Source organism: Bidens hawaiensis, unplaced genomic scaffold (assembly GCF_021521415.1).
Source record: "Bidens hawaiensis isolate Kalapana, Puna unplaced genomic scaffold, B.hawaiensis_p1.1 tig00023240_1, whole genome shotgun sequence".
Taxonomy (NCBI): Eukaryota; Viridiplantae; Streptophyta; class Magnoliopsida; order Asterales; family Asteraceae; genus Bidens; species Bidens hawaiensis.
The window spans coordinates 85,313-94,325 of record NW_027493650.1 but is presented as its reverse complement, the minus strand read 5'-3'; positions in this window follow the sequence as shown (position 1 = coordinate 94,325).

Genomic DNA, 9,013 nt, shown 5'->3' with positions numbered 1-9,013 from the left:
TGTCATGCAAACTTCAAAGGCTTGACTCCTTGTAAAGACCCTTTTCAGTAATTTAAATATATACACACACAAATAAATAAATAAACAAATACACGGTAGGGTTATAATAAAAAAACTCTGCAGTTTAAGAAGTGTAAGAAATGTTTTTAACCAATAAACTAGGTTATTTAACGGACAAGATTGAGTTAATGGTAAAAAGGTCTTTCATAATTCATACACTCCAACATGTCATAAGTTTACCATAACTTATTAACCACCGCGTGTACCTCCTCTTTTCTCACCCCATCATTCCTCGCATTCTGATGACTAGTGAGCAAATCTTGAACGGAGAAAGCATATGGGAAGGGATGTTACACCATTGACTTACGAATTGCCAAACCAAAGTCAATCGATCACAAGATTAAGGGTCTGTTTGGTATGGGGTAATGAAATGGATGACGGAATGGAATGGACGTGGTAATGGAATTGATAAAGGAATGGAATGGGTTACCAATGAAATGTTTGGTTACCACATGAGAATGAAATGAATCATTGCTTTGTATTGTTGGTAGGTAAGAAAAAAATAAAATTAAAATGGTAGTGAGTGGTGGTGGTGGTGGGAGCGGTGGCGGTAATGGTGGAGGTGGTGGTGGGCAGCGGTGACGGTGGGCGGTGTGTGTGATGGTGGGGCGATGATTGATGGATGCGGCGGGCTGCTGTAGGTGGTGGTTGGCTGGCACCGATGGCGATGGTTTTGGAGGTGGGTGGTGGCGGCGGTGGACGCCGATGGTGGTGATTGGTGGCAATGGCAGCGGTGGTGGTCAGCGGTGACGGTGGGCGGCATGTGTGATGGTGGGGCGATGGTTGATATATGCGGCGGGCGGCTGGCGGTGTTGGTTGGCTGGTACCGATGGCAATGGTTGGTGGAGGTGGGTGGTGGTGGCGGCGGTGGGCGGAGGTGGACAACGATGGTGGTGGTTGGTGGCAGTGGCTGCGGTGGTTGGTGGTGGTGGTGGGTGTTGATGTTGGGTGGTGGTGGTGTTGGGAGGGTGGTGGAGGTGATGTAGGGTGAAGAAGGGAATGGAATGAAAAAAAAACATGAGGTATTTTAGAGGGAATGGAATGGACTAGGTAATGGGTCATTTCATTCCTTTGGTCAACCAAACACACTATTTTCCATTCTCTCGTAATGGGTCATTCCATTCCGTCCTCCATTACTGTATACCAAACGCTACCTAAGTGTTCAACAATTTCCATACGATCGTTGCATAACGAGCACTTATAGGAAGCAATATGAACATTCCTACAACGGAGTGCATGCATCTATAGTGGCTATATGCTCCATTTTCGCCCTCCAAGCAAATATGTTTACTTTATAATGAACACACCGTCTCCATTGTAGTATGAAATCCGGGACTAAATTATGTAATCTGCAAGACATAACCGGAAACATACCATTTTGATATCTCAGCCATTGTCATCTATCCTCATTAATCCTTCTTAACTCCACCGGATAAAGGAGGGAGACATTCCTTCAAATCTAATAGTTACCCCATTGTAACCGGCTCCCTAACCCTACTAACCTTGTTTTTTAAAAAAAAAATTAAAAAAAAATTATGACTACTTTTAAAAATATCACACCATAAAATCAAGTATTTTATTCCTTTTAATTCGAGTACACTATATCATTATACTTTTCAAAAAACAATGTTTTCTAAGCACATTGATGTAAAATGTGTAACATACGTAATTAAGTATATGCATAATTATAATCATAGGTTGCATTGCTATCTACGTATGTCATGCGATTATTTAACTTTATCCATACTTATGACGCGTAGATTAATTTTCCTAACTCGCTTCCTGGTGCATTTGTACACTTTATAGGTTAATGACATTTGCATTTGTACACTTTATACACTTTACCCGTCCGGTTCTTTTAAAAATCATTACAGGTCGTGAGAACTTTAAAAACCCTAAAAAAAGATAAATGTCACATGTCATCTCCAAAATCCTTCTTAAGCTCCTAATTAGTGAAAACACATTTTTTTTAATAAGAGGAGTGCTACATTTTTTAGGGGATCCCAATAAAGAAAAGTTAATTGCCTGGTCGCTATCGTGTTGCATGGATCCATATTCATATGAGTGTAAAAGACAAACACTAGTAGTTAGTTCATGTGACTTGTACCCTCATAATTCTACATGATGATGATCCTACTATAATTTTTTGTTTCATATTCGATGTGCACATTTACCCAAAAAAACACTGTTCTTTCTACAAAGTTTGTGCCTTTGATCGACAAACATATATATACCCTGATCCCTTGATTCAGGAATATACATCATGCACACAAATGTATAATACTTTACGTACGTACATGATCAGTTTATTATATAAAAATCTATTAGGTTTATAAATAATTCGTAGATCGGAATTGTAGCTTTTGTGGATTAGTTGCGGAATCATCCGAGCATCTCTTTGTTCACTGTAGGGCGTCTAAATGTGTATGGTCGAGCATATATAATTTGGTCAAGCTACCGAACTTGACTAATTGGGATTCAGTAAAGGAGTTGCTTGAATTCCCGAGAAAGCAAAAACTAAATAAAGCGAAGTGTCTGGCAGTGCAATACATCTTGGCGGTTACATGTTGGATGATTTGGAAATCAAGGAATGATCTCATTTTTTATAATGTCCCATTTTCGGTATCTAAAGTGGTGAACGACATAAAAACGACTTCCTATTTATGAGTGAAGTATAAAAGCAAAAGTGCCATCCTTGAATGGGAGAAGTAGTGCAAGTTTAATTTTGTTAATTTTCTATTATAATTGTTTGTCTTTTATTTACATTTCTTATATGTCTTTGGCCTTTGCTTCTTGTAATGACCCTTTGGTTTTTAATATTATTGGCATTTCAAAAGAAAAAACAAGTGTGGCTTGTTTTGAACTTTATGTCTATAGCTAAAGCTCAAGCGTGACTATATTATTTAGTTATTTTATGTCTATATTTTGATGATCTATTGTATACAATTTATATATATATATATATATATATATATATATATATAATTGATTTCTTTTGAGAACCGCTTTGAGCTTTAAGAAATCGAAAGAACTCAACGTAACAATTTTTTTTTATTTTTTTACACAAGTGTAATACGTAAGTGTAAGTAATGTACAAAAAATTACCGTAATTTTTTACACACCGAATCGACTTATTACACATGTGTAACGAACATTTAAACCTGTGTAATTCTCAAAAATACTTATTCTCTCTCCTGATTCATTTTTTAATCAAATTTAATCTCAGCCACATATTCAAACTCATTTAATTAAATGTGTGGTCCAAAATTGAGTTATTAAAGTTCTTACAACTCATCAAGTTCTCAAAATATCCCTCCCATATATATATATATATATATATATATATATATAGGGGAGGGTTATTTTGAGAACCATTGTGAGTTTTAAGAACTTTAAGAACTCAATTTTGAACCACACATTTAATTAAATGATTTGAAATATGTGGCTGAGATTAAATTTAATAAAAAAATGAAGCAGGAGAGAGAATAAGTATTTTTGATAATTACACAAGTTTAAACGTTAGTTACACATGTGTAAAAAGTCGATTCGGTGTGTAAAAAAATACCGTAATTTTTTGTACGTCACTAACACTTACGTATTACACATGTGTAAAAAAAATTCTAAAAAAAATTGTTACGTTGAGTTATTTCGAGTTCTTAAAACTCAAAGTGGTTCTCAAAATAAATCAATCATATATATATATATGCTAGTTTTTATCCCCCGTATTACATGGTTGTTTTATATTATTTGTTTATAATATTTATTTATTTTTTGAATTTTTATTTTTTTATTGTATAAAAGTTAATAACATACTTATGGTTTGATGATAAATTGTTTTATAAATAAATAAGATAGTATAACCTGGTTTAAAGTTTATATGGGTTTGATGAGACCCAAAGCCCATTTATTTTTTTTACTATAAAATTGGTTTTTATAATTATAAATAATATAATTTTTTTAATAAATCAGATATTAATTTTTAGTATATCACTACTTTATAGGATTTTTATATTAAATATTAGGTAAGATTAGTTTTTAATTTAATGAGATGTTATAACTCGTTTAAGAAATATATTGGTTTGATAAGACCCATACCCGTGAATTCGGGTCAAATGCATGAGAAGCCTCCATTTAAAAATCAAGCAAATCTGGTGACTCTAAAAAAAAGGGGAGCGACCACATCACGACACGTATGATTTTTATGTTTTCGTTTATATATATATATATATATATATAGGGGATGGTTCAGGAGAGAAGTCATTTTAATGCGAGAAGTGCGAGAAATAAATCTTAACCCATGATAGTGTTTGATCAATGGTGCATATTGAAAATGACAATATTGTAATTAATCTTGATTGATTTTAGTGGGTTTTTATACTAAACGGGTAGTTTGGTAAACGAAATCAAATTATCTAATCCCTTAATTAATGCCTAAATAAACTCCGGTGTCATCAGTTCTCTCTCTCGTTTAGAATCACCCCTGCCGTGTAATCAATTGGCACATTCTTTACTAATTCATTAAAGAATTATTATTATCAAGGTATAAATAAAGCAAGTTTTTGATTTTTTTTTGGCATATGTGAAGGTCGTAACATGGATATAAGGCAAGGGTTTTTTTTTATTGTTATTATTTTTTGCTTTTCCTTAGATTTATACTTAACAAATTAAATACAACAGCTACTTTTGAGTTTAAATATATACATTGAGTAATGGGTTCTTTAATATGTTATGGTCTCCTATGCAGCAATAATTTTTGGTTTTCTCTTACATGTGTTCTTTGTATATTATTGTGTAGGGGTAAGATATTTATATAAGCAATAGTATAATATATTCTATCGTGTAGCAATTATATGTGCTTTTATTCCTATAGGTTTTTGTTTGTGTATTATATATGGGTTTATGTACATGCGTACACAATTACTTAAAAACAATTAAAAATCACATTTTGTATAAAAAAATATATATAAACCTATATTGAGTAACTGTGTAGGTGGAGTGTAAGATTGTGTAGGTACATTTTCATCTTTTTACAAAGATTGTTATTTTATTTATGCAACAATCAATCTGTGTAGGGAACATTTTACCTGTGTATGTATATGAGTTGTAAATAATGTCTTTGTTTTCTACAGAAGTCACATTTGACTAGAATGTAGGTTATTAGGTTGCTCTGTGTAGAGTAATATGATTAAGTGTAGGTTATTATTATGATCCGCGTAACTTAATATGAATAATGTGTTGGTTATTATTTTAATCGGTGAAGGTTAATATGAATTATGTGTAGGTTACTACTATGATCGGTTAATAGAATTAATGTATAGGTTATTATTATAATTAGGTAATATGATTAATGGTTTGTCGATAAAATATTTAGTGGTTTGATGATATCCAAAAAAATTTATTGTTGTTTATAAGTCCGAGCTCAAGCTTTCAACTCTGCTTAAAGTTAAGTTGAGCTCTAGCTGGTCTGCCTTTGACTCATGAACAACTCTATCTTAGATACACATTGGATATCACCATGCCTACACATTTTCTGTTTTTTTTTCTAACCATGTATTATCTTCTACACTTGATGGCTATTCCTTTGTTGAAGATGGACTAAATGGTGGAATTGTTTTTACTTTTTACATATGTAGTGTTAATTTTAGCCTTTTAGAACAACTTAAATGAGAAGGTAAACTTTAATGTATATAGAATAAGATAATGAAAATTGAAAAAGAATCTTTGAATGATGTGTAGCTTTTAGTATTTGGATTTGAACCCAGACAAGGGTAGTGGGTGTTTGGTTGAAATAATAGATATATGGTGCTAAAAGGTAAGAAGGTGTATACAAAAAATGTATTGTGTATGAAAGAGATAGTAGGAGGATGGTGTTTGCTTTAGTGATTAATCATAACCCTTTTCAACTACAAAATCCACTACTTCTAACAATGTCTTCAACGCTAAGACACGTTCTTCTCATATACATTTCTAGTCAGCATAACATGTCAGTTTTTTTAACTCAAACATATTTTTACTCCCAAAACTGTGGTATTTATTATTCCCATATGTAACATACCTATTAATATGTATTTAACTCAAATGTTAGAACGAAAGAAAAGAAAGACTAAGAACGAAAAAAAAAAGGAATTCGATGCATGTGACTAAGGATGGAGCCTCAAGTGCAGGGAGGCATCAAAGCCGCATGCCCCACATGCAGGTGATAGTGTGATACCTCAACCACGAATGGTTTAAAAATAGAGCGATGGGAGTGGTCTAAGTATTAAACTTTAAAACGTACTAAAGTACAGTAAACTTATGTTGTAAAAATGTGGATTGCATCCATCACATGAACTTCTTGCTCATGTGTTTGTTATTTTTCTAATAGGATGCTTGGTTAATATGGAAGTCATCTAATCAAATAATAATAATAGAGCGATGGGAGTGGTCTAAGTATTAAACTTTAAAACGTACTAAAGTACAGTAAACTTATGTTGTAAAAATGTGGATTGCATCCATCACATGAACTTCTTGCTCATGTGTTTGTTATTTTTCTAATAGGATGCTTGGTTAATGAAGAAAATATGCCTTGTTTAATATAAGAAAAAGTACATCATATGCTTTTGTACGTGCATCACACATTAGGGTAGTACATCTTTAAAACTTTTACATAAATCAAGTCATCCTATTCATTTTTCTAAATGTTTTTAGAAAATTCACATTTATACTATTTTTGGTGTATTTATATGCTATATGCATATATGATAATACATTAATACGTAATAGGCAAAAGTTATACAGATATATTCATGAATACGTGAAAGCTTCTATGAATGTACTTTATATTTACGAATCATCAAAAATGTTTTTGAAATATACGAACATGATTTACTTTGTACTTTTAAAAACTTTATATCCTCAAAAAAAGTTACGTGCTTGAAAAAACAAAATTAAAAAGTAACTCAAAATTGAAAGTCAATTTTCAAAAAAAAATATAGTCTAGTTCAAAGAAAATATCACAGATCATGAAGATAAACACTATAAAAAAGAACTGATATTCGAGACTGAAAAGAGTTCAAGGTTTCGTCGATTAAAAGAGTTCGAGGTTTTCGTCGATTAAAAGATGGATGGTGCGGTCCGTTGTGGATGCTGGGAGTTTCGGTTTTCAATGGAGCGATTGGGTTCCGAAAAAATGTAATATTTTTATGTGAAGGGCCGTTCTGGATAGTCTTCCAACCAAGGAGGCTTTAGCTAGACGTCATTTGCATTGTGATGATCATAGTTGCGCTTTATGTGAGAGTAATGAGGAATCGCTCGAGCACTTGTTAACCGGGTGTTTCATTTCTATGGCCGTTTGGAATGCGATTGGTTCATGGTGCAACATCCCTAGATCTTTTGTTTTCCATGTCAATGATTTGGTGGAAGTGCATAAGGTTTGTGGTGCGACGGGGAACAAGAGATTGATTATTCATGGCATTGTCATTATTACTTGTTGGAGGATTTGGCGGGCTAGGAATGAAAAGATTTTTTCGGGCAAGAACACTAAGGTGGTAGAAATGGTTGCGGATATAAAATCTTTGGGTTTTCTTTGGTACAAAAATAGATCTAAGATAGGGGTAGTGGATTGGAAAAGATGGTGTTTATTTGATGTAACGTGATTGTTGTTTTTGGTTTTTGGATTTCGGCGTCTTTCTCCGTCTTGGGGAGAGTCGTTGGTTGTGTTTGTTTTTAATGAAAGTAAATTTTCAAAAAAAAAAAATTTGAGACTGAAAAAACAGCATCTTATTCCCTAATTAATACCTAATGTGATCAGCAACTGATCAAGTCCAAATATACTACATTCAAGAGTGATATATCAATCTATGATAATTTGATCTCCAATTGTCCCTTTTTTTTAGTGATAATGTGTAAATGTAATTTAGATGTATATTTTTGTCAATAAATGTATTTTGAAAAAGCTGTCTCACTGTCTTGTAAATATAACTTAAAAGATCAATTAATGTTGAAGTCATAACAAAGATCTTTGTTTAAAGGATTCAAACACTCGCCACTAGTAGAGAACAATTCATATTGATGTTATGTTTTTTTTAACGACCAACTAAGAAAACTTCATTAAAACACTAGTAAGTAGCTAGCCCACAAGTACAATAACACCATCGATAGACGTAACAAACAAACAGAAACAATTACAATCGAAAAGCACGTCAATCTCCTAAGATATCTCTCTTTTTTTGCCTCTTTTCTTAACTCAAAGGTAGCCCAAAATCTTTATCTACTTACTCTCCCAAGATATCTTTATATTAATTATTTGTTATCCAATTTATATTAACATAAAAAATTATAAAAACCACACAATGTTAGTATAATTTACTGGAAGAAAATAATAAAAATGTAGACAACAAGATTATAATCCTTATTCAGATTCAAATATACGAAACCCTACTATATAGATCGCCGCGACACATATTCCATTCCATCGATATTCAACTCGTATGCAAGGTTGCTCAAAAAACTCGTGGCTCATTTAATTTCGAGCTCGAGCTTCAAACCACCCTGCCTTGACTCATGAACAACCCTACTCGTATATGATAGGGTTACAAATAGATCAAGTTGCCAGTATTTGCATCACTTATATTTTTAATTTTTCTTATTTATACCTTTTATATATTATTATTTTTCAATTTAGATTAATTCTTGTAACTAGAGAGAACCTGGAGATTATTAAACCTCCTGTCGGCCAAAATTTATATTGTCAATTTCATATAATTATCTCTAATGATTATTAGAGATATAATTATTTCTAATGATTATAGTGTATCCAATGTTGTCAATTTCATATAATTATCTCTAATGATGATTATTGATAAAGTAGTTAAAAGGAGGTTGAAAATATATATGCAGTATAAGCTTTAGTTGAAAGTTGTTCTAAAGATTAAACTCATAACTATAAAATGCTCTTCTAAACATCCTTCTTTAG